This window comes from Rhinoderma darwinii, chromosome 3 (assembly GCF_050947455.1).
Source record: "Rhinoderma darwinii isolate aRhiDar2 chromosome 3, aRhiDar2.hap1, whole genome shotgun sequence".
Classification (NCBI taxonomy): Eukaryota; Metazoa; Chordata; class Amphibia; order Anura; family Rhinodermatidae; genus Rhinoderma; species Rhinoderma darwinii.
Genome location: NC_134689.1, coordinates 412,986,555 through 413,010,248, shown reverse-complemented (window position 1 = coordinate 413,010,248; position 23,694 = coordinate 412,986,555). Strand labels below are relative to the sequence as shown.

Sequence of the window (23,694 nt, the reverse complement as noted above, 5' to 3'; positions counted from 1 at the left end):
ATGGCTAGTCAGCAGTTACCAGAAGTGAGATTTTAATCCATACCTATATTTAAGTACTGTAATACACAATATTAAGAAAATGTTTTTTTTTATAAATTTGGGCACTCGGTCATTTTTACAAAATACCTAAAAATGTATAAAAAAAATCTTTTTCTGCTAGGCTCCAGGAACTCAACATTTTCCAAAAATTAGGAACATGTGAGACCGTGTGGCCTAATGGATAAGGCGTCTGACTTCGGATCAGAAGATTGAGGGTTCGAGTCCCTTCATGGTCGCAGATTTTAAGTGCTCTTCAGATGACCTTCTAAGCATTTGAGTCCTTTCCTGGTTGCAACAGCTAAGGTTCAGATGCTTTCTTAATTTGATGACATACTTGGTGTCGTTATAGGCTATATTTCTACATGATTGATAGTGAATATTTTTATATGACTAGTCATTAGTTACCAGAAGTGAGATTTTAATCCATGCCTATATTTATAGACCATAACACACAATATTGTGAAAATATTTATTCTTAAATCTGGGCACTCAGTCATTTTTACTAAATACCCTTAAATATCTAAAAAAAACAAAAACTTTTTCACTCCTATATTTAAATACCACAACACACAATATTGAGAAAATGTTATCAGAAGTGAGATTTGAATCCATACCTATATTTAAGTACTGTAATACACAATATTAAGAAAGTGCTTTTTTTATACATTTGGGCACTCGGTCATTTTTACAAAATACCTAAAAATGTATAAAATAAATCTTTTTCTGCTAGGCTCCAGGAGCTCAACATTTTCCAAAAATTAGGAACATGTGAGACCGTGTGGCCTAATGGATAAGGCGTCTGACTTCGAATCATAAGATTGAGGGTTCGAGTCCCTTCATGGTCGCAGCTTTTAAGTGCTCTTCAGATGACCTTCTAAGCATTTGAGTTTTTTCCTGGTTGCAACAGCTAAGGTTCAGATGCTTTCTTAATTTGATGACATACTTGGTGTCGTTATAGGCTATATTTCTACATGATTGATAGTGAATATTTTTATATGGCTAGTCATTAGTTACCAGAAGTGAGATTTTAATCCATGCCTATATTTATAGACCATAGCACACAATATTGTGAAAATATTTATTCTTAAATCTGGGCACTCGGTCATTTTTACTAAATACCCGTAAATACCTAAAAAAACAAAAAACTTTTTCACTCCTATATTTAAATACCACAACACACAATATTGAGAAAATGTTATCAGAAGTGAGATTTGAATCCATACCTACATTTAAGTACTGTAATACACAATATTAAGAAAATGTTTTTTTATAAATTTGGGCACTCGGTCATTTTTACAAAACACCTAAAAATGTATAAAAAAAACCTTTTTCTGCTAGGCTCCAGGAACTCAACATTTTCCAAAAATTAGGAACATGTGAGACCGTGTGGCCTAATGGATAAGGCGTCTGACTTCGGATCAGAAGATTGAGGGTTCGAGTCCCTTCAGATGATTGAGGGTTCGAGCTTTTAAGTGCTCTTCAGATGACCTTCTAAGCATTTTAGTCCTTTCCTGGTTGCAACAGCTAAGGTTCAGATGCTTTCTAAATTTGATGACATACTTGGTGTCGTTATAGGCTATATTTCTACATGATTGATAGTGAATATTTTTATATGGCTAGTCATTAGTTACCAGAAGTGAGATTTTAATCCATGCCTATATTTATAGACCATAGCACACAATATTGTGAAAATATTTATTCTTAAATCTGGGCACTCGGTCATTTTGACTAAATACCCGTAAGTATCTAAAAAAAAAAAAAACTTTTTCACTCCTACATTTAAATACCACAACACACAATATTGAGAAAATGTTATCAGAAGTGAGATTTGAATCCATACCTACATTTAAGTACTGTAATACACAATATTAAGAAAATGCTTTTTTTATACATTTGGGCACTCGGTCATTTTTACAAAATACCTAAAAATGTATAAAATAAATCTTTTTTTGCTAGGCTCCAGGAGCTCAACATTTTCCAAAAATTAGGAACATGTGAGACCGTGTGGCCTAATGGATAAGGCGTCTGACTTCGAATCAGAAGATTGAGGGTTCGAGTCCCTTCATGGTCGCAGCTTTTAAGTGCTCTTCAGATGACCTTCTAAGCATTTGAGTCCTTTCCTGGTTGCAACAGCTAAGGTTCAGATGCTTTCTTAATTTGATGACATACTTGGTGTCGTTATAGGCTATATTTCTACATGATTGATAGTGAATATTTTTATATGACTAGTCATTAGTTACCAGAAGTGAGATTTTAATCCATGCCTATATTTATAGACCATAGCACACAATATTGTGAAAATATTTATTCTTAAATCTGGGCACTCGGTCATTTTGACTAAATACCCGTAAGTATCTAAAAAAAAAAAAAACTTTTTCACTCCTACATTTAAATACCACAACACACAATATTGAGAAAATGTTATCAGAAGTGAGATTTGAATCCATACTTACATTTAAGTACTGTAATACACAATATTAAGAAAATGCTTTTTTTATACATTTGGGCACTCGGTCATTTTTACAAAATACCTAAAAATGTATAAAATAAATCTTTTTCTGCTAGGCTCCAGGAGCTCAACATTTTCCAAAAATTAGGAACATGTGAGACCGTGTGGCCTAATGGATAAGGCGTCTGACTTCGAATCAGAAGATTGAGGGTTCGAGTCCCTTCATGGTCGCAGCTTTTAAGTGCTCTTCAGATGACCTTCTAAGCATTTGAGTTTTTTCCTGGTTGCAACAGCTAAGGTTCAGATGCTTTCTTAATTTGATGACATACTTGGTGTCGTTATAGGCTATATTTCTACATGATTGATAGTGAATATTTTTATATGGCTAGTCATTAGTTACCAGAAGTGAGATTTTAATCCATGCCTATATTTATAGACCATAGCACACAATATTGTGAAAATATTTATTCTTAAATCTGGGCACTCGGTCATTTTGACTAAATACCCGTAAGTATCTAAAAAAAACAAAAACTTTTTCACTCCTACATTTAAATACCACAACACACAATATTGAGAAAATGTTATCAGAAGTGAGATTTGAATCCATACCTACATTTAAGTACTGTAATACACAATATTAAGAAAATGTTTTTTTATACATTTGGGCACTCGGTCATTTTTGCAAAATACCTAAAAATGTATAAAATAAATCTTTTTCTGCTAGGCTCCAGGAGCTCAACATTTTCCAAAAATTAGGAACATGTGAGACCGTGTGGCCTAATGGATAAGGCGTCTGACTTCGGATCAGAAGATTGAGGGTTCGAGTCCCTTTATGGTCGCAGATTTTAAGTGCTCTTCAGATGACCTTCTAAGCATTTGAGTCCTTTCCTGGTTGCAACAGCTAAGGTTCAGATGCTTTCTTAATTTGATGACATACTTGGTGTCGTTATAGGCTATATTTCTACATGATTGATAGTGAATATTTTTATATGACTAGTCATTAGTTACCAGAAGTGAGATTTTAATCCATGCCTATATTTATAGACCATAGCACACAATATTGTGAAAATATTTATTCTTAAATCTGGGCACTCGGTCATTTTGACTAAATACCCGTAAGTATCTAAAAAAAAAAAAAACTTTTTCACTCCTACATTTAAATACCACAACACACAATATTGAGAAAATGTTATCAGAAGTGAGATTTGAATCCATACCTACATTTAAGTACTGTAATACACAATATTAAGAAAATGCTTTTTTTATACATTTGGGCACTCGGTCATTTTTACAAAATACCTAAAAATGTATAAAATAAATCTTTTTCTGCTAGGCTCCAGGAGCTCAACATTTTCCAAAAATTAGGAACATGTGAGACCGTGTGGCCTAATGGATAAGGCGTCTGACTTCGAATCAGAAGATTGAGGGTTCGAGTCCCTTCATGGTCGCAGCTTTTAAGTGCTCTTCAGATGACCTTCTAAGCATTTGAGTTTTTTCCTGGTTGCAACAGCTAAGGTTCAGATGCTTTCTTAATTTGATGACATACTTGGTGTCGTTATAGGCTATATTTCTACATGATTGATAGTGAATATTTTTATATGGCTAGTCATTAGTTACCAGAAGTGAGATTTTAATCCATGCCTATATTTATAGACCATAGCACACAATATTGTGAAAATATTTATTCTTAAATCTGGGCACTCGGTCATTTTGACTAAATACCCGTAAGTATCTAAAAAAAAAAAAAACTTTTTCACTCCTACATTTAAATACCACAACACACAATATTGAGAAAATGTTATCAGAAGTGAGATTTGAATCCATACCTACATTTAAGTACTGTAATACACAATATTAAGAAAATGCTTTTTTTATACATTTGGGCACTCGGTCATTTTTACAAAATACCTAAAAATGTATAAAATAAATCTTTTTTTGCTAGGCTCCAGGAGCTCAACATTTTCCAAAAATTAGGAACATGTGAGACCGTGTGGCCTAATGGATAAGGCGTCTGACTTCGAATCAGAAGATTGAGGGTTCGAGTCCCTTCATGGTCGCAGCTTTTAAGTGCTCTTCAGATGACCTTCTAAGCATTTGAGTCCTTTCCTGGTTGCAACAGCTAAGGTTCAGATGCTTTCTTAATTTGATGACATACTTGGTGTCGTTATAGGCTATATTTCTACATGATTGATAGTGAATATTTTTATATGACTAGTCATTAGTTACCAGAAGTGAGATTTTAATCCATGCCTATATTTATAGACCATAGCACACAATATTGTGAAAATATTTATTCTTAAATCTGGGCACTCGGTCATTTTGACTAAATACCCGTAAGTATCTAAAAAAAAAAAAAACTTTTTCACTCCTACATTTAAATACCACAACACACAATATTGAGAAAATGTTATCAGAAGTGAGATTTGAATCCATACCTACATTTAAGTACTGTAATACACAATATTAAGAAAATGCTTTTTTTATACATTTGGGCACTCGGTCATTTTTACAAAATACCTAAAAATGTATAAAATAAATCTTTTTCTGCTAGGCTCCAGGAGCTCAACATTTTCCAAAAATTAGGAACATGTGAGACCGTGTGGCCTAATGGATAAGGCGTCTGACTTCGAATCAGAAGATTGAGGGTTCGAGTCCCTTCATGGTCGCAGCTTTTAAGTGCTCTTCAGATGACCTTCTAAGCATTTGAGTTTTTTCCTGGTTGCAACAGCTAAGGTTCAGATGCTTTCTTAATTTGATGACATACTTGGTGTCGTTATAGGCTATATTTCTACATGATTGATAGTGAATATTTTTATATGGCTAGTCATTAGTTACCAGAAGTGAGATTTTAATCCATGCCTATATTTATAGACCATAGCACACAATATTGTGAAAATATTTATTCTTAAATCTGGGCACTCGGTCATTTTGACTAAATACCCGTAAGTATCTAAAAAAAACAAAAACTTTTTCACTCCTACATTTAAATACCACAACACACAATATTGAGAAAATGTTATCAGAAGTGAGATTTGAATCCATACCTACATTTAAGTACTGTAATACACAATATTAAGAAAATGTTTTTTTATACATTTGGGCACTCGGTCATTTTTGCAAAATACCTAAAAATGTATAAAATAAATCTTTTTCTGCTAGGCTCCAGGAGCTCAACATTTTCCAAAAATTAGGAACATGTGAGACCGTGTGGCCTAATGGATAAGGCGTCTGACTTCGGATCAGAAGATTGAGGGTTCGAGTCCCTTCATGGTCGCAGATTTTAAGTGCTCTTCAGATGACCTTCTAAGCATTTGAGTCCTTTCCTGGTTGCAACAGCTAAGGTTCAGATGCTTTCTTAATTTGATGACATACTTGGTGTCGTTATAGGCTATATTTCTACATGATTGATAGTGAATATTTTTATATGACTAGTCATTAGTTACCAGAAGTGAGATTTTAATCCATGCCTATATTTATAGACCATAGCACACAATATTGTGAAAATATTTATTCTTAAATCTGGGCACTCGGTCATTTTGACTAAATACCCGTAAGTATCTAAAAAAAAAAAAAACTTTTTCACTCCTACATTTAAATACCACAACACACAATATTGAGAAAATGTTATCAGAAGTGAGATTTGAATCCATACCTACATTTAAGTACTGTAATACACAATATTAAGAAAATGCTTTTTTTATACATTTGGGCACTCGGTCATTTTTACAAAATACCTAAAAATGTATAAAATAAATCTTTTTCTGCTAGGCTCCAGGAGCTCAACATTTTCCAAAAATTAGGAACATGTGAGACCGTGTGGCCTAATGGATAAGGCGTCTGACTTCGAATCAGAAGATTGAGGGTTCGAGTCCCTTCATGGTCGCAGCTTTTAAGTGCTCTTCAGATGACCTTCTAAGCATTTGAGTTTTTTCCTGGTTGCAACAGCTAAGGTTCAGATGCTTTCTTAATTTGATGACATACTTGGTGTCGTTATAGGCTATATTTCTACATGATTGATAGTGAATATTTTTATATGGCTAGTCATTAGTTACCAGAAGTGAGATTTTAATCCATGCCTATATTTATAGACCATAGCACACAATATTGTGAAAATATTTATTCTTAAATCTGGGCACTCGGTCATTTTGACTAAATACCCGTAAGTATCTAAAAAAAAAAAAAACTTTTTCACTCCTACATTTAAATACCACAACACACAATATTGAGAAAATGTTATCAGAAGTGAGATTTGAATCCATACCTACATTTAAGTACTGTAATACACAATATTAAGAAAATGCTTTTTTTATACATTTGGGCACTCGGTCATTTTTACAAAATACCTAAAAATGTATAAAATAAATCTTTTTTTGCTAGGCTCCAGGAGCTCAACATTTTCCAAAAATTAGGAACATGTGAGACCGTGTGGCCTAATGGATAAGGCGTCTGACTTCGAATCAGAAGATTGAGGGTTCGAGTCCCTTCATGGTCGCAGCTTTTAAGTGCTCTTCAGATGACCTTCTAAGCATTTGAGTCCTTTCCTGGTTGCAACAGCTAAGGTTCAGATGCTTTCTTAATTTGATGACATACTTGGTGTCGTTATAGGCTATATTTCTACATGATTGATAGTGAATATTTTTATATGACTAGTCATTAGTTACCAGAAGTGAGATTTTAATCCATGCCTATATTTATAGACCATAGCACACAATATTGTGAAAATATTTATTCTTAAATCTGGGCACTCGGTCATTTTGACTAAATACCCGTAAGTATCTAAAAAAAAAAAAAACTTTTTCACTCCTACATTTAAATACCACAACACACAATATTGAGAAAATGTTATCAGAAGTGAGATTTGAATCCATACCTACATTTAAGTACTGTAATACACAATATTAAGAAAATGCTTTTTTTATACATTTGGGCACTCGGTCATTTTTACAAAATACCTAAAAATGTATAAAATAAATCTTTTTCTGCTAGGCTCCAGGAGCTCAACATTTTCCAAAAATTAGGAACATGTGAGACCGTGTGGCCTAATGGATAAGGCGTCTGACTTCGAATCAGAAGATTGAGGGTACGAGTCCCTTCATGGTCGCAGCTTTTAAGTGCTCTTCAGATGACCTTCTAAGCATTTGAGTTTTTTCCTGGTTGCAACAGCTAAGGTTCAGATGCTTTCTTAATTTGATGACATACTTGGTGTCGTTATAGGCTATATTTCTACATGATTGATAGTGAATATTTTTATATGGCTAGTCATTAGTTACCAGAAGTGAGATTTTAATCCATGCCTATATTTATAGACCATAGCACACAATATTGTGAAAATATTTATTCTTAAATCTGGGCACTCGGTCATTTTGACTAAATACCCGTAAGTATCTAAAAAAAACAAAAACTTTTTCACTCCTACATTTAAATACCACAACACACAATATTGAGAAAATGTTATCAGAAGTGAGATTTGAATCCATACCTACATTTAAGTACTGTAATACACAATATTAAGAAAATGTTTTTTTATACATTTGGGCACTCGGTCATTTTTGCAAAATACCTAAAAATGTATAAAATAAATCTTTTTCTGCTAGGCTCCAGGAGCTCAACATTTTCCAAAAATTAGGAACATGTGAGACCGTGTGGCCTAATGGATAAGGCGTCTGACTTCGGATCAGAAGATTGAGGGTTCGAGTCCCTTCATGGTCGCAGATTTTAAGTGCTCTTCAGATGACCTTCTAAGCATTTGAGTCCTTTCCTGGTTGCAACAGCTAAGGTTCAGATGCTTTCTTAATTTGATGACATACTTGGTGTCGTTATAGGCTATATTTCTACATGATTGATAGTGAATATTTTTATATGACTAGTCATTAGTTACCAGAAGTGAGATTTTAATCCATGCCTATATTTATAGACCATAACACACAATATTGTGAAAATATTTATTCTTAAATCTGGGCACTCAGTCATTTTTACTAAATACCCTTAAATATCTAAAAAAAAACAAAACTTTTTCACTCCTATATTTAAATACCACAACACACAATATTGAGAAAATGTTATCAGAAGTGAGATTTGAATCCATACCTATATTTAAGTACTGTAATACACAATATTAAGAAAATGCTTTTTTTATACATTTGGGCACTCGGTCATTTTTACAAAATACCTAAAAATGTATAAAAAAAATCTTTTTCTGCTAGGCTCCAGGAACTCAACATTTTCCAAAAATCAGGAACATGTGAGACCGTGTGGCCTAATGGATAAGGCGTCTGACTTCGGATCAGAAGATTGAGTGTTCGAGTCCCTTCATGGTTGCAGCTTTTAAGTGCTCTTCAGATGACCTTCTAAGCATTTGAGTCCTTTCCTGGTTGCAACTGCTAAGTTTTAGATGCTTTCTTAATTTGATGACATACTTGGTGTCGTTATAGGCTATATTTCTACATGATTGATAGTGAATATTTTTATATGGCTAGTCAGCAGTTACCAGAAGTGAGATTTTAATCCATGCCTATATTTATAGACCATAACACACAATATTGTGAAAATATTTATTCTTAAATCTGGGCACACGATCATTTTTACTAAATACCCGTAAATATCTAAAAAAAAACAAAAACTTTTTCACTCCTATATTTAAATACCACAACACACAATATTGAGAAAATGTTATCAGAAGTGAGATTTGAATCCATACCTATATTTAAGTACTGTAATACACAATATTAAGAAAATGTTTTTTTTATAAATTTGGGCACTCGGTCATTTTTACAAAATACCTAAAAATGTATAAAAAAAATCTTTTTCTGCTAGGCTCCAGGAACTCAAAATTTTCCAAAAATCAGGAACATGTGAAACCGTGTGGCCTAATGGATAAGGCGTCTGACTTCGGATCAGAAGATTGAGTGTTCGAGTCCCTTCATGGTTGCAGCTTTTAAGTGCTCTTCAGATGACCTTCTAAGCATTTGAGTCCTTTCCTGTTTGCAACAGTTAAGTTTTAGATGCTTTCTTAATTTGATGACATACTTGGTGTCGTTATAGGCTATATTTCTACATCAATTGATAGTGAATATTTTTATATGGCTAGTCAGCAGTTACCAGAAGTGAGATTTTAATCCATACCTATATTTAAGTACTGTAATACACAATATTAAGAAAATGTTTTTTTTTTATAAATTTGGGCACTCGGTCATTTTTACAAAATACCTAAAAATGTATAAAATAAATCTTTTTCTGCTAGGCTCCAGGAGCTCAACATTTTCCAAAAATTAGGAACATGTGAGACCGTGTGGCCTAATGGATAAGGCGTCTGACTTCGGATCAGAAGATTGAGGGTTCGAGTCCCTTCATGGTCGCAGATTTTAAGTGCTCTTCAGATGACCTTCTAAGCATTTGAGTCCTTTCCTGGTTGCAACAGCTAAGGTTCAGATGCTTTCTTAATTTGATGACATACTTGGTGTCGTTATAGGCTATATTTCTACATGATTGATAGTGAATATTTTTATATGACTAGTCATTAGTTACCAGAAGTGAGATTTTAATCCATGCCTATATTTATAGACCATAGCACACAATATTGTGAAAATATTTATTCTTAAATCTGGGCACTCGGTCATTTTGACTAAATACCCGTAAGTATCTAAAAAAAAAAAAAACTTTTTCACTCCTACATTTAAATACCACAACACACAATATTGAGAAAATGTTATCAGAAGTGAGATTTGAATCCATACCTACATTTAAGTACTGTAATACACAATATTAAGAAAATGCTTTTTTTATACATTTGGGCACTCGGTCATTTTTACAAAATACCTAAAAATGTATAAAATAAATCTTTTTCTGCTAGGCTCCAGGAGCTCAACATTTTCCAAAAATTAGGAACATGTGAGACCGTGTGGCCTAATGGATAAGGCGTCTGACTTCGAATCAGAAGATTGAGGGTTCGAGTCCCTTCATGGTCGCAGCTTTTAAGTGCTCTTCAGATGACCTTCTAAGCATTTGAGTTTTTTCCTGGTTGCAACAGCTAAGGTTCAGATGCTTTCTTAATTTGATGACATACTTGGTGTCGTTATAGGCTATATTTCTACATGATTGATAGTGAATATTTTTATATGGCTAGTCATTAGTTACCAGAAGTGAGATTTTAATCCATGCCTATATTTATAGACCATAGCACACAATATTGTGAAAATATTTATTCTTAAATCTGGGCACTCGGTCATTTTGACTAAATACCCGTAAGTATCTAAAAAAAAAAAAAACTTTTTCACTCCTACATTTAAATACCACAACACACAATATTGAGAAAATGTTATCAGAAGTGAGATTTGAATCCATACCTACATTTAAGTACTGTAATACACAATATTAAGAAAATGCTTTTTTTATACATTTGGGCACTCGGTCATTTTTACAAAATACCTAAAAATGTATAAAATAAATCTTTTTTTGCTAGGCTCCAGGAGCTCAACATTTTCCAAAAATTAGGAACATGTGAGACCGTGTGGCCTAATGGATAAGGCGTCTGACTTCGAATCAGAAGATTGAGGGTTCGAGTCCCTTCATGGTCGCAGCTTTTAAGTGCTCTTCAGATGACCTTCTAAGCATTTGAGTTTTTTCCTGGTTGCAACAGCTAAGGTTCAGATGCTTTCTTAATTTGATGACATACTTGGTGTCGTTATAGGCTATATTTCTACATGATTGATAGTGAATATTTTTATATGGCTAGTCATTAGTTACCAGAAGTGAGATTTTAATCCATGCCTATATTTATAGACCATAGCACACAATATTGTGAAAATATTTATTCTTAAATCTGGGCACTCGGTCATTTTGACTAAATACCCGTAAGTATCTAAAAAAAAAAAAAACTTTTTCACTCCTACATTTAAATACCACAACACACAATATTGAGAAAATGTTATCAGAAGTGAGATTTGAATCCATACCTACATTTAAGTACTATAATACACAATATTAAGAAAATGTTTTTTTATACATTTGGGCACTCGGTCATTTTTACAAAATACCTAAAAATGTATAAAATAAATCTTTTTCTGCTAGGCTCCAGGAGCTCAACATTTTCCAAAAATTAGGAACATGTGAGACTGTGTGGCCTAATGGATAAGGCGTCTGACTTCGGATCAGAAGATTGAGGGTTCGAGTCCCTTCATGGTCGCAGATTTTAAGTGCTCTTCAGATGACCTTCTAAGCATTTGAGTCCTTTCCTGGTTGCAACAGCTAAGGTTCAGATGCTTTCTTAATTTGATGACATACTTGGTGTCGTTATAGGCTATATTTCTACATGATTGATAGTGAACATTTTTATATGACTAGTCATTAGTTACCAGAAGTGAGATTTTAATCCATGCCTATATTTATAGACCATAGCACACAATATTGTGAAAATATTTATTCTTAAATCTGGGCACTCGGTCATTTTGACTAAATACCCGTAAGTATCTAAAAAAAAAAAAAACTTTTTCACTCCTACATTTAAATACCACAACACACAATATTGAGAAAATGTTATCAGAAGTGAGATTTGAATCCATACCTACATTTAAGTACTGTAATACACAATATTAAGAAAATGCTTTTTTTATACATTTGGGCACTCGGTCATTTTTACAAAATACCTAAAAATGTATAAAATAAATCTTTTTCTGCTAGGCTCCAGGAGCTCAACATTTTCCAAAAATTAGGAACATGTGAGACCGTGTGGCCTAATGGATAAGGCGTCTGACTTCGAATCAGAAGATTGAGGGTTCGAGTCCCTTCATGGTTGCAGCTTTTAAGTGCTCTTCAGATGACCTTCTAAGCATTTGAGTCCTTTCCTGGTTGCAACAGCTAAGGTTCAGATGCTTTCTTAATTTGATGACATACTTGGTGTCGTTATAGGCTATATTTCTACATGATTGATAGTGAATATTTTTATATGACTAGTCATTAGTTACCAGAAGTGAGATTTTAATCCATGCCTATATTTATAGACCATAGCACACAATATTGTGAAAATATTTATTCTTAAATCTGGGCACTCGGTCATTTTGACTAAATACCCGTAAGTATCTAAAAAAAAAAAAAACTTTTTCACTCCTACATTTAAATACCACAACACACAATATTGAGAAAATGTTATCAGAAGTGAGATTTGAATCCATACCTACATTTAAGTACTGTAATACACAATATTAAGAAAATGCTTTTTTTATACATTTGGGCACTCGGTCATTTTTACAAAATACCTAAAAATGTATAAAATAAATCTTTTTCTGCTAGGCTCCAGGAGCTCAACATTTTCCAAAAATTAGGAACATGTGAGACCGTGTGGCCTAATGGATAAGGCGTCTGACTTCGAATCAGAAGATTGAGGGTTCGAGTCCCTTCATGGTTGCAGCTTTTAAGTGCTCTTCAGATGACCTTCTAAGCATTTGAGTCCTTTCCTGGTTGCAACAGCTAAGGTTCAGATGCTTTCTTAATTTGATGACATACTTGGTGTCGTTATAGGCTATATTTCTACATGATTGATAGTGAATATTTTTATATGACTAGTCATTAGTTACCAGAAGTGAGATTTTAATCCATGCCTATATTTATAGACCATAGCACACAATATTGTGAAAATATTTATTCTTAAATCTGGGCACTCGGTCATTTTGACTAAATACCCGTAAGTATCTAAAAAAAAAAAAAACTTTTTCACTCCTACATTTAAATACCACAACACACAATATTGAGAAAATGTTATCAGAAGTGAGATTTGAATCCATACCTACATTTAAGTACTGTAATACACAATATTAAGAAAATGCTTTTTTTATACATTTGGGCACTCGGTCATTTTTACAAAATACCTAAAAATGTATAAAATAAATCTTTTTCTGCTAGGCTCCAGGAGCTCAACATTTTCCAAAAATTAGGAACATGTGAGACCGTGTGGCCTAATGGATAAGGCGTCTGACTTCGAATCAGAAGATTGAGGGTTCGAGTCCCTTCATGGTCGCAGCTTTTAAGTGCTCTTCAGATGACCTTCTAAGCATTTGAGTTTTTTCCTGGTTGCAACAGCTAAGGTTCAGATGCTTTCTTAATTTGATGACATACTTGGTGTCGTTATAGGCTATATTTCTACATGATTGATAGTGAATATTTTTATATGGCTAGTCATTAGTTACCAGAAGTGAGATTTTAATCCATGCCTATATTTATAGACCATAGCACACAATATTGTGAAAATATTTATTCTTAAATCTGGGCACTCGGTCATTTTGACTAAATACCCGTAAGTATCTAAAAAAAACAAAAACTTTTTCACTCCTACATTTAAATACCACAACACACAATATTGAGAAAATGTTATCAGAAGTGAGATTTGAATCCATACCTACATTTAAGTACTGTAATACACAATATTAAGAAAATGTTTTTTTATACATTTGGGCACTCGGTCATTTTTGCAAAATACCTAAAAATGTATAAAATAAATCTTTTTCTGCTAGGCTCCAGGAGCTCAACATTTTCCAAAAATTAGGAACATGTGAGACCGTGTGGCCTAATGGATAAGGCGTCTGACTTCGGATCAGAAGATTGAGGGTTCGAGTCCCTTCATGGTCGCAGATTTTAAGTGCTCTTCAGATGACCTTCTAAGCATTTGAGTCCTTTCCTGGTTGCAACAGCTAAGGTTCAGATGCTTTCTTAATTTGATGACATACTTGGTGTCGTTATAGGCTATATTTCTACATGATTGATAGTGAATATTTTTATATGACTAGTCATTAGTTACCAGAAGTGAGATTTTAATCCATGCCTATATTTATAGACCATAGCACACAATATTGTGAAAATATTTATTCTTAAATCTGGGCACTCGGTCATTTTGACTAAATACCCGTAAGTATCTAAAAAAAACAAAAAACTTTTTCACTCCTACATTTAAATACCACAACACACAATATTGAGAAAATGTTATCAGAAGTGAGATTTGAATCCATACCTACATTTAAGTACTGTAATACACAATATTAAGAAAATGTTTTTTTATACATTTGGGCACTCGGTCATTTTTACAAAATACCTAAAAATGTATAAAAAAAATCTTTTTCTGCTAGGCTCCAGGAACTCAACATTTTCCAAAAATTAGGAATATGTGAGACCGTGTGGCCTAATGGATAAGGCGTCTGACTTCAGATCAGAAGATTGAGGGTTCGAGTCCCTTCATGGTCGCAGATTTTAAGTGCTCTTCAGATGACCTTCTAAGCATTTGAGTCCTTTCCTGGTTGCAACAGCTAAGGTTCAGATGCTTTCTTAATTTGATGACATACTTGGTGTCGTTATAGGCTATATTTCTACATGATTGATAGTGAATATTTTATATGACTAGTCATTAGTTACCAGAAGTGAGATTTTAATCCATGCCTATATTTATAGACCATAGCACACAATATTGTGAAAATATTTATTCTTAAATCTGGGCACTCGGTCATTTTGACTAAATACCCGTAAGTATCTAAAAAAAAAAAAAACTTTTTCACTCCTACATTTAAATACCACAACACACAATATTGAGAAAATGTTATCAGAAGTGAGATTTGAATCCATACCTACATTTAAGTACTGTAATACACAATATTAAGAAAATGTTTTTTTATACATTTGGGCACTCGGTCATTTTTACAAAATACCTAAAAATGTATAAAATAAATCTTTTTCTGCTAGGCTCCAGGAACTCAACATTTTCCAAAAATTAGGAATATGTGAGACCGTGTGGCCTAATGGATAAGGCGTCTGACTTCGGATCAGAAGATTGAGGGTTCAAGTCCCTTCATGGTCGCAGATTTTAAGTGCTCTTCAGATGACCTTCTAAGCATTTGAGTCCTTTCCTGGTTGCAACAGCTAAGGTTCAGATGCTTTCTTAATTTGATGACATACTTGGTGTCGTTATAGGCTATATTTCTACATGATTGATAGTGAATATTTTATATGACTAGTCATTAGTTACCAGAAGTGAGATTTTAATCCATGCCTATATTTATAGACCATAACACACAATATTGTGAAAATATTTATTCTTAAATCTGGGCACTCAGTCATTTTTACTAAATACCCTTAAATATCTAAAAAAAACAAAAACTTTTTCACTCCTATATTTAAATACCACAACACACAATATTGAGAAAATGTTATCAGAAGTGAGATTTGAATCCATACCTATATTTAAGTACTGTAATACACAATATTAAGAAAATGCTTTTTTTATACATTTGGGCACTCGGTCATTTTTACAAAATACCTAAAAATGTATAAAATAAATCTTTTTCTGCTAGGCTCCAGGAGCTCAACATTTTCCAAAAATTAGGAACATGTGAGACCGTGTGGCCTAATGGATAAGGCGTCTGACTTCGAATCAGAAGATTGAGGGTTCGAGTCCCTTTATGGTCGCAGCTTTTAAGTGCTCTTCAGATGACCTTCTAAGCATTTGAGTCCTTTCCTGGTTGCAACAGCTAAGGTTCAGATGCTTTCTTAATTTGATGACATACTTGGTGTCGTTATAGGCTATATTTCTACATGATTGATAGTGAATATTTTTATATGACTAGTCATTAGTTACCAGAAGTGAGATTTTAATCCATGCCTATATTTATAGACCATAGCACACAATATTGTGAAAATATTTATTCTTAAATCTGGGCACTCGGTCATTTTGACTAAATACCCGTAAGTATCTAAAAAAAAAAAAAAACTTTTTCACTCCTACATTTAAATACCACAACACACAATATTGAGAAAATGTTATCAGAAGTGAGATTTGAATCCATACCTACATTTAAGTACTGTAATACACAATATTAAGAAAATGTTTTTTTATACATTTGGGCACTCGGTCATTTTTACAAAATACCTAAAAATGTATAAAAAAAATCTTTTTCTGCTAGGCTCCAGGAACTCAACATTTTCCAAAAATTAGGAATATGTGAGACCGTGTGGCCTAATGGATAAGGCGTCTGACTTCGGATCAGAAGATTGAGGGTTCAAGTCCCTTCATGGTTGCAGATTTTAAGTGCTCTTCAGATGACCTTCTAAGCATTTGAGTCCTTTCCTGGTTGCAACAGCTAAGGTTCAGATGCTTTCTTAATTTGATGACATACTTGGTGTCGTTATAGGCTATATTTCTACATGATTGATAGTGAATATTTTTATATGACTAGTCATTAGTTACCAGAAGTGAGATTTTAATCCATGCCTATATTTATAGACCATAACACACAATATTGTGAAAATATTTATTCTTAAATCTGGGCACTCAGTCATTTTTACTAAATACCCTTAAATATCTAAAAAAAACAAAAACTTTTTCACTCCTATATTTAAATACCACAACACACAATATTGAGAAAATGTTATCAGAAGTGAGATTTGAATCCATACCTATATTTAAGTACTGTAATACACAATATTAAGAAAATGCTTTTTTTATACATTTGGGCACTCGGTCATTTTTACAAAATACCTAAAAATGTATAAAATAAATCTTTTTCTGCTAGGCTCCAGGAGCTCAACATTTTCCAAAAATTAGGAACATGTGAGACCGTGTGGCCTAATGGATAAGGCGTCTGACTTCGGATCAGAAGATTGAGGGTTCGAGTCCCTTCATGGTCGCAGATTTTAAGTGCTCTTCAGATGACCTTCTAAGCATTTGAGTCCTTTCCTGGTTGCAACAGCTAAGGTTCAGATGCTTTCTTAATTTGATGACATACTTGGTGTCGTTATAGGCTATATTTCTACATGATTGATAGTGAATATTTTATATGACTAGTCATTAGTTACCAGAAGTGAGATTTTAATCCATGCCTATATTTATAGACCATAGCACACAATATTGTGAAAATATTTATTCTTAAATCTGGGCACTCGGTCATTTTGACTAAATACCCGTAAGTATCTAAAAAAAAAAAAAACTTTTTCACTCCTACATTTAAATACCACAACACACAATATTGAGAAAATGTTATCAGAAGTGAGATTTGAATCCATACCTACATTTAAGTACTGTAATACACAATATTAAGAAAATGTTTTTTTATACATTTGGGCACTCGGTCATTTTTACAAAATACCTAAAAATGTATAAAAAAAATCTTTTTCTGCTAGGCTCCAGGAACTCAACATTTTCCAAAAATTAGGAATATGTGAGACCGTGTGGCCTAATGGATAAGGCGTCTGACTTCGGATCAGAAGATTGAGGGTTCAAGTCCCTTCATGGTTGCAGATTTTAAGTGCTCTTCAGATGACCTTCTAAGCATTTGAGTCCTTTCCTGGTTGCAACAGCTAAGGTTCAGATGCTTTCTTAATTTGATGACATACTTGGTGTCGTTATAGGCTATATTTCTACATGATTGATAGTGAATATTTTTATATGACTAGTCATTAGTTACCAGAAGTGAGATTTTAATCCATGCCTATATTTATAGACCATAACACACAATATTGTGAAAATATTTATTCTTAAATCTGGGCACTCAGTCATTTTTACTAAATACCCTTAAATATCTAAAAAAAACAAAAACTTTTTCACTCCTATATTTAAATACCACAACACACAATATTGAGAAAATGTTATCAGAAGTGAGATTTGAATCCATACCTATATTTAAGTACTGTAATACACAATATTAAGAAAATGCTTTTTTTATACATTTGGGCACTCGGTCATTTTTACAAAATACCTAAAAATGTATAAAATAAATCTTTTTCTGCTAGGCTCCAGGAGCTCAACATTTTCCAAAAATTAGGAACATGTGAGACCGTGTGGCCTAATGGATAAGGCGTCTGACTTCGGATCAGAAGATTGAGGGTTCGAGTCCCTTCATGGTCGCAGATTTTAAGTGCTCTTCAGATGACCTTCTAAGCATTTGAGTCCTTTCCTGGTTGCAACAGCTAAGGTTCAGATGCTTTCTTAATTTGATGACATACTTGGTGTCGTTATAGGCTATATTTCTACATGATTGATAGTGAATATTTTATATGACTAGTCATTAGTTACCAGAAGTGAGATTTTAATCCATGCCTATATTTATAGACCATAGCACACAATATTGTGAAAATATTTATTCTTAAATCTGGGCACTCGGTCATTTTTACTAAATACCCGTAAATATCTAAAAAAAACAAAAACTTTTTCACTCCTATATTTAAATACCACAACACACAATATTGAGAAAATGTTATCAGAAGTGAGATTTGAATCCATACCTACATTTAAGTACTGTAATACACAATATTAAGAAAATGTTTTTTTATAAATTTGGGCACTCGGTCATTTTTACAAAATACCTAAAAATGTATAAAATAAATCTTTTTCTGCTAGGCTCCAGGAACTCAACATTTTCCAAAAATTAGGAACATGAGAGACCGTGTGGCCTAATGGATAAGGCGTCTGACTTTGGATCAGAAGATTGAGGGTTCGAGTCCCTTCATGGTTGCAGCTTTTAAGTGCTCTTCAGATAACCTTCTAAGCATTTGAGTCCTTTCCTGGTTGCACCAGCTAAGGTTCAGATGCTTTCTTAATTTGATGACATACTTGGTGTCGTTATAGGCTATATTTCTACATGATTGATAGTGAATATTTTTATATGGCTAGTCAGCAGTTACCAGAAGTGAGATTTTAATCCATGCCTATATTCATAGACCATAACACACAATATTGTGAAAATATTTATTCTTAAATCTGGGCACTCGGTCATTTTTACAAAATACCTAAAAATGTATAAAAAAAATCTTTTTCTGCTAGGCTCCAGGAACTCAACATTTTCCAAAAATTAGGAATATGTGAGACCGTGTGGCCTAATGGATAAGGCGTCTGACTTCGGATCAGAAGATTGAGGGTTCAAGTCCCTTCATGGTTGCAGATTTTAAGTGCTCTTCAGATGACCTTCTAAGCATTTGAGTCCTTTCCTGGTTGCAACAGCTAAGGTTCAGATGCTTTCTTAATTTGATGACATACTTGGTGTCGTTATAGGCTATATTTCTACATGATTGATAGTGAATATTTTTATATGACTAGTCATTAGTTACCAGAAGTGAGATTTTAATCCATGCCTATATTTATAGACCATAACACACAATATTGTGAAAATATTTATTCTTAAATCTGGGCACTCAGTCATTTTTACTAAATACCCTTAAATATCTAAAAAAAACAAAAACTTTTTCACTCCTATATTTAAATACCACAACACACAATATTGAGAAAATGTTATCAGAAGTGAGATTTGAATCCATACCTATATTTAAGTACTGTAATACACAATATTAAGAAAATGCTTTTTTTATACATTTGGGCACTCGGTCATTTTTACAAAATACCTAAAAATGTATAAAATAAATCTTTTTCTGCTAGGCTCCAGGAGCTCAACATTTTCCAAAAATTAGGAACATGTGAGACCGTGTGGCCTAATGGATAAGGCGTCTGACTTCGGATCAGAAGATTGAGGGTTCGAGTCCCTTCATGGTCGCAGATTTTAAGTGCTCTTCAGATGACCTTCTAAGCATTTGAGTCCTTTCCTGGTTGCAACAGCTAAGGTTCAGATGCTTTCTTAATTTGATGACATACTTGGTGTCGTTATAGGCTATATTTCTACATGATTGATAGTGAATATTTTATATGACTAGTCATTAGTTACCAGAAGTGAGATTTTAATCCATGCCTATATTTATAGACCATAGCACACAATATTGTGAAAATATTTATTCTTAAATCTGGGCACTCGGTCATTTTGACTAAATACCCGTAAGTATCTAAAAAAAAAAAAAACTTTTTCACTCCTACATTTAAATACCACAACACACAATATTGAGAAAATGTTATCAGAAGTGAGATTTGAATCCATACCTACATTTAAGTACTGTAATACACAATATTAAGAAAATGTTTTTTTATACATTTGGGCACTCGGTCATTTTTACAAAATACCTAAAAATGTATAAAATAAATCTTTTTCTGCTAGGCTCCAGGAACTCAACATTTTCCAAAAATTAGGAATATGTGAGACCGTGTGGCCTAATGGATAAGGCGTCTGACTTCGGATCAGAAGATTGAGGGTTCAAGTCCCTTCATGGTCGCAGATTTTAAGTGCTCTTCAGATGACCTTCTAAGCATTTGAGTCCTTTCCTGGTTGCAACAGCTAAGGTTCAGATGCTTTCTTAATTTGATGACATACTTGGTGTCGTTATAGGCTATATTTCTACATGATTGATAGTGAATATTTTATATGACTAGTCATTAGTTACCAGAAGTGAGATTTTAATCCATGCCTATATTTATAGACCATAACACACAATATTGTGAAAATATTTATTCTTAAATCTGGGCACTCAGTCATTTTTACTAAATACCCTTAAATATCTAAAAAAAACAAAAACTTTTTCACTCCTATATTTAAATACCACAACACACAATATTGAGAAAATGTTATCAGAAGTGAGATTTGAATCCATACCTATATTTAAGTACTGTAATACACAATATTAAGAAAATGCTTTTTTTATACATTTGGGCACTCGGTCATTTTTACAAAATACCTAAAAATGTATAAAATAAATCTTTTTCTGCTAGGCTCCAGGAGCTCAACATTTTCCAAAAATTAGGAACATGAGAGACCGTGTGGCCTAATGGATAAGGCGTCTGACTTTGGATCAGAAGATTGAGGGTTCGAGTCCCTTCATGGTTGCAGCTTTTAAGTGCTCTTCAGATAACCTTCTAAGCATTTGAGTCCTTTCCTGGTTGCACCAGCTAAGGTTCAGATGCTTTCTTAATTTGATGACATACTTGGTGTCGTTATAGGCTATATTTCTACATGATTGATAGTGAATATTTTTATATGGCTAGTCAGCAGTTACCAGAAGTGAGATTTTAATCCATGCCTATATTCATAGACCATAACACACAATATTGTGAAAATATTTATTCTTAAATCTGGGCACTCGGTCATTTTTACAAAATACCTAAAAATGTATAAAAAAAATCTTTTTCTGCTAGGCTCCAGGAACTCAACATTTTCCAAAAATTAGGAATATGTGAGACCGTGTGGCCTAATGGATAAGGCGTCTGACTTCGGATCAGAAGATTGAGGGTTCAAGTCCCTTCATGGTTGCAGATTTTAAGTGCTCTTCAGATGACCTTCTAAGCATTTGAGTCCTTTCCTGGTTGCAACAGCTAAGGTTCAGATGCTTTCTTAATTTGATGACATACTTGGTGTCGTTATAGGCTATATTTCTACATGATTGATAGTGAATATTTTTATATGACTAGTCATTAGTTACCAGAAGTGAGATTTTAATCCATGCCTATATTTATAGACCATAACACACAATATTGTGAAAATATTTATTCTTAAATCTGGGCACTCAGTCATTTTTACTAAATACCCTTAAATATCTAAAAAAAACAAAAACTTTTTCACTCCTATATTTAAATACCACAACACACAATATTGAGAAAATGTTATCAGAAGTGAGATTTGAATCCATACCTATATTTAAGTACTGTAATACACAATATTAAGAAAATGCTTTTTTTATACATTTGGGCACTCGGTCATTTTTACAAAATACCTAAAAATGTATAAAATAAATCTTTTTCTGCTAGGCTCCAGGAGCTCAACATTTTCCAAAAATTAGGAACATGTGAGACCGTGTGGCCTAATGGATAAGGCGTCTGACTTCGGATCAGAAGATTGAGGGTTCGAGTCCCTTCATGGTCGCAGATTTTAAGTGCTCTTCAGATGACCTTCTAAGCATTTGAGTCCTTTCCTGGTTGCAACAGCTAAGGTTCAGATGCTTTCTTAATTTGATGACATACTTGGTGTCGTTATAGGCTATATTTCTACATGATTGATAGTGAATATTTTATATGACTAGTCATTAGTTACCAGAAGTGAGATTTTAATCCATGCCTATATTTATAGACCATAGCACACAATATTGTGAAAATATTTATTCTTAAATCTGGGCACTCGGTCATTTTGACTAAATACCCGTAAGTATCTAAAAAAAACAAAAACTTTTTCACTCCTACATTTAAATACCACAACACACAATATTGAGAAAATGTTATCAGAAGTGAGATTTGAATCCATACCTACATTTAAGTACTGTAATACACAATATTAAGAAAATGTTTTTTTATACATTTGGGCACTCGGTCATTTTTACAAAATACCTAAAAATGTATAAAATAAATCTTTTTCTGCTAGGCTCCAGGAACTCAACATTTTCCAAAAATTAGGAATATGTGAGACCGTGTGGCCTAATGGATAAGGCGTCTGACTTCGGATCAGAAGATTGAGGGTTCAAGTCCCTTCATGGTCGCAGATTTTAAGTGCTCTTCAGATGACCTTCTAAGCATTTGAGTCCTTTCCTGGTTGCAACAGCTAAGGTTCAGATGCTTTCTTAATTTGATGACATACTTGGTGTCGTTATAGGCTATATTTCTACATGATTGATAGTGAATATTTTATATGACTAGTCATTAGTTACCAGAAGTGAGATTTTAATCCATGCCTATATTTATAGACCATAACACACAATATTGTGAAAATATTTATTCTTAAATCTGGGCACTCAGTCATTTTTACTAAATACCCTTAAATATCTAAAAAAAACAAAAACTTTTTCACTCCTATATTTAAATACCACAACACACAATATTGAGAAAATGTTATCAGAAGTGAGATTTGAATCCATACCTATATTTAAGTACTGTAATACACAATATTAAGAAAATGCTTTTTTTATACATTTGGGCACTCGGTCATTTTTACAAAATACCTAAAAATGTATAAAATAAATCTTTTTCTGCTAGGCTCCAGGAGCTCAACATTTTCCAAAAATTAGGAACATGTGAGACCGTGTGGCCTAATGGATAAGGCGTCTGACTTCGAATCAGAAGATAGACCATAACACACAATATTGTGAAAATATTTATTCTTAAATCTGGGCACTCGGTCATTTTTACAAAATACCTAAAAATGTATAAAATAAATCTTTTTCTGCTAGGCTCCAGGAGCTCAACATTTTCCAAAAATTAGGAACATGTGAGACCGTGTGGCCTAATGGATAAGGCGTCTGACTTCGAATCAGAAGATAGACCATAACACACAATATTGTGAAAATATTTATTCTTAAATCTGGGCACTCGGTCATTTTTA

At 33.3% G+C, this 23,694-nt stretch overlaps 35 non-coding genes across 35 annotated transcripts; all 35 read left to right on the top strand.

Moving 5' to 3' along the window:
• Positions 1–202: 202 nt before the first annotated feature.
• On the top strand, positions 203–275 carry TRNAR-UCG (transfer RNA arginine (anticodon UCG)). The gene has a single exon. It is a non-coding gene; the product is annotated as a tRNA-Arg (tRNA).
• Positions 276–811: 536 nt separating this feature from the next.
• TRNAR-UCG (transfer RNA arginine (anticodon UCG)) lies at positions 812–884 on the top strand. Its single transcript has one exon. It is a non-coding gene; the product is annotated as a tRNA-Arg (tRNA).
• Positions 885–2,037: 1,153 nt separating this feature from the next.
• On the top strand, positions 2,038–2,110 carry TRNAR-UCG (transfer RNA arginine (anticodon UCG)). Its single transcript has one exon. It is a non-coding gene; the product is annotated as a tRNA-Arg (tRNA).
• Positions 2,111–2,646: 536 nt separating this feature from the next.
• On the top strand, positions 2,647–2,719 carry TRNAR-UCG (transfer RNA arginine (anticodon UCG)). Its single transcript has one exon. It is a non-coding gene; the product is annotated as a tRNA-Arg (tRNA).
• Positions 2,720–3,254: 535 nt separating this feature from the next.
• Positions 3,255–3,327, top strand: TRNAR-UCG (transfer RNA arginine (anticodon UCG)). The gene has a single exon. It is a non-coding gene; the product is annotated as a tRNA-Arg (tRNA).
• A 536-nt stretch (positions 3,328–3,863) lies between these two features.
• TRNAR-UCG (transfer RNA arginine (anticodon UCG)) lies at positions 3,864–3,936 on the top strand. The gene has a single exon. It is a non-coding gene; the product is annotated as a tRNA-Arg (tRNA).
• Positions 3,937–4,472: 536 nt separating this feature from the next.
• TRNAR-UCG (transfer RNA arginine (anticodon UCG)) lies at positions 4,473–4,545 on the top strand. Its single transcript has one exon. It is a non-coding gene; the product is annotated as a tRNA-Arg (tRNA).
• Positions 4,546–5,081: 536 nt separating this feature from the next.
• On the top strand, positions 5,082–5,154 carry TRNAR-UCG (transfer RNA arginine (anticodon UCG)). The gene has a single exon. It is a non-coding gene; the product is annotated as a tRNA-Arg (tRNA).
• A 535-nt stretch (positions 5,155–5,689) lies between these two features.
• On the top strand, positions 5,690–5,762 carry TRNAR-UCG (transfer RNA arginine (anticodon UCG)). Its single transcript has one exon. It is a non-coding gene; the product is annotated as a tRNA-Arg (tRNA).
• A 536-nt stretch (positions 5,763–6,298) lies between these two features.
• On the top strand, positions 6,299–6,371 carry TRNAR-UCG (transfer RNA arginine (anticodon UCG)). Its single transcript has one exon. It is a non-coding gene; the product is annotated as a tRNA-Arg (tRNA).
• Positions 6,372–6,907: 536 nt separating this feature from the next.
• On the top strand, positions 6,908–6,980 carry TRNAR-UCG (transfer RNA arginine (anticodon UCG)). The gene has a single exon. It is a non-coding gene; the product is annotated as a tRNA-Arg (tRNA).
• A 536-nt stretch (positions 6,981–7,516) lies between these two features.
• On the top strand, positions 7,517–7,589 carry TRNAR-UCG (transfer RNA arginine (anticodon UCG)). Its single transcript has one exon. It is a non-coding gene; the product is annotated as a tRNA-Arg (tRNA).
• Positions 7,590–8,124: 535 nt separating this feature from the next.
• TRNAR-UCG (transfer RNA arginine (anticodon UCG)) lies at positions 8,125–8,197 on the top strand. Its single transcript has one exon. It is a non-coding gene; the product is annotated as a tRNA-Arg (tRNA).
• Positions 8,198–9,770: 1,573 nt separating this feature from the next.
• Positions 9,771–9,843, top strand: TRNAR-UCG (transfer RNA arginine (anticodon UCG)). Its single transcript has one exon. It is a non-coding gene; the product is annotated as a tRNA-Arg (tRNA).
• A 536-nt stretch (positions 9,844–10,379) lies between these two features.
• TRNAR-UCG (transfer RNA arginine (anticodon UCG)) lies at positions 10,380–10,452 on the top strand. The gene has a single exon. It is a non-coding gene; the product is annotated as a tRNA-Arg (tRNA).
• Positions 10,453–10,988: 536 nt separating this feature from the next.
• TRNAR-UCG (transfer RNA arginine (anticodon UCG)) lies at positions 10,989–11,061 on the top strand. Its single transcript has one exon. It is a non-coding gene; the product is annotated as a tRNA-Arg (tRNA).
• Positions 11,062–11,596: 535 nt separating this feature from the next.
• TRNAR-UCG (transfer RNA arginine (anticodon UCG)) lies at positions 11,597–11,669 on the top strand. Its single transcript has one exon. It is a non-coding gene; the product is annotated as a tRNA-Arg (tRNA).
• Positions 11,670–12,205: 536 nt separating this feature from the next.
• TRNAR-UCG (transfer RNA arginine (anticodon UCG)) lies at positions 12,206–12,278 on the top strand. The gene has a single exon. It is a non-coding gene; the product is annotated as a tRNA-Arg (tRNA).
• A 536-nt stretch (positions 12,279–12,814) lies between these two features.
• TRNAR-UCG (transfer RNA arginine (anticodon UCG)) lies at positions 12,815–12,887 on the top strand. Its single transcript has one exon. It is a non-coding gene; the product is annotated as a tRNA-Arg (tRNA).
• Positions 12,888–13,423: 536 nt separating this feature from the next.
• Positions 13,424–13,496, top strand: TRNAR-UCG (transfer RNA arginine (anticodon UCG)). Its single transcript has one exon. It is a non-coding gene; the product is annotated as a tRNA-Arg (tRNA).
• Positions 13,497–14,031: 535 nt separating this feature from the next.
• On the top strand, positions 14,032–14,104 carry TRNAR-UCG (transfer RNA arginine (anticodon UCG)). The gene has a single exon. It is a non-coding gene; the product is annotated as a tRNA-Arg (tRNA).
• Positions 14,105–15,247: 1,143 nt separating this feature from the next.
• TRNAR-UCG (transfer RNA arginine (anticodon UCG)) lies at positions 15,248–15,320 on the top strand. Its single transcript has one exon. It is a non-coding gene; the product is annotated as a tRNA-Arg (tRNA).
• A 535-nt stretch (positions 15,321–15,855) lies between these two features.
• TRNAR-UCG (transfer RNA arginine (anticodon UCG)) lies at positions 15,856–15,928 on the top strand. Its single transcript has one exon. It is a non-coding gene; the product is annotated as a tRNA-Arg (tRNA).
• A 536-nt stretch (positions 15,929–16,464) lies between these two features.
• On the top strand, positions 16,465–16,537 carry TRNAR-UCG (transfer RNA arginine (anticodon UCG)). The gene has a single exon. It is a non-coding gene; the product is annotated as a tRNA-Arg (tRNA).
• A 536-nt stretch (positions 16,538–17,073) lies between these two features.
• On the top strand, positions 17,074–17,146 carry TRNAR-UCG (transfer RNA arginine (anticodon UCG)). The gene has a single exon. It is a non-coding gene; the product is annotated as a tRNA-Arg (tRNA).
• A 534-nt stretch (positions 17,147–17,680) lies between these two features.
• Positions 17,681–17,753, top strand: TRNAR-UCG (transfer RNA arginine (anticodon UCG)). Its single transcript has one exon. It is a non-coding gene; the product is annotated as a tRNA-Arg (tRNA).
• A 536-nt stretch (positions 17,754–18,289) lies between these two features.
• TRNAR-UCG (transfer RNA arginine (anticodon UCG)) lies at positions 18,290–18,362 on the top strand. Its single transcript has one exon. It is a non-coding gene; the product is annotated as a tRNA-Arg (tRNA).
• A 534-nt stretch (positions 18,363–18,896) lies between these two features.
• TRNAQ-UUG (transfer RNA glutamine (anticodon UUG)) lies at positions 18,897–18,969 on the top strand. Its single transcript has one exon. It is a non-coding gene; the product is annotated as a tRNA-Gln (tRNA).
• A 350-nt stretch (positions 18,970–19,319) lies between these two features.
• TRNAR-UCG (transfer RNA arginine (anticodon UCG)) lies at positions 19,320–19,392 on the top strand. Its single transcript has one exon. It is a non-coding gene; the product is annotated as a tRNA-Arg (tRNA).
• Positions 19,393–19,928: 536 nt separating this feature from the next.
• TRNAR-UCG (transfer RNA arginine (anticodon UCG)) lies at positions 19,929–20,001 on the top strand. Its single transcript has one exon. It is a non-coding gene; the product is annotated as a tRNA-Arg (tRNA).
• Positions 20,002–20,535: 534 nt separating this feature from the next.
• Positions 20,536–20,608, top strand: TRNAR-UCG (transfer RNA arginine (anticodon UCG)). The gene has a single exon. It is a non-coding gene; the product is annotated as a tRNA-Arg (tRNA).
• A 535-nt stretch (positions 20,609–21,143) lies between these two features.
• TRNAQ-UUG (transfer RNA glutamine (anticodon UUG)) lies at positions 21,144–21,216 on the top strand. Its single transcript has one exon. It is a non-coding gene; the product is annotated as a tRNA-Gln (tRNA).
• Positions 21,217–21,566: 350 nt separating this feature from the next.
• Positions 21,567–21,639, top strand: TRNAR-UCG (transfer RNA arginine (anticodon UCG)). Its single transcript has one exon. It is a non-coding gene; the product is annotated as a tRNA-Arg (tRNA).
• A 536-nt stretch (positions 21,640–22,175) lies between these two features.
• TRNAR-UCG (transfer RNA arginine (anticodon UCG)) lies at positions 22,176–22,248 on the top strand. Its single transcript has one exon. It is a non-coding gene; the product is annotated as a tRNA-Arg (tRNA).
• Positions 22,249–22,782: 534 nt separating this feature from the next.
• TRNAR-UCG (transfer RNA arginine (anticodon UCG)) lies at positions 22,783–22,855 on the top strand. The gene has a single exon. It is a non-coding gene; the product is annotated as a tRNA-Arg (tRNA).
• Positions 22,856–23,694: the final 839 nt, after the last annotated feature.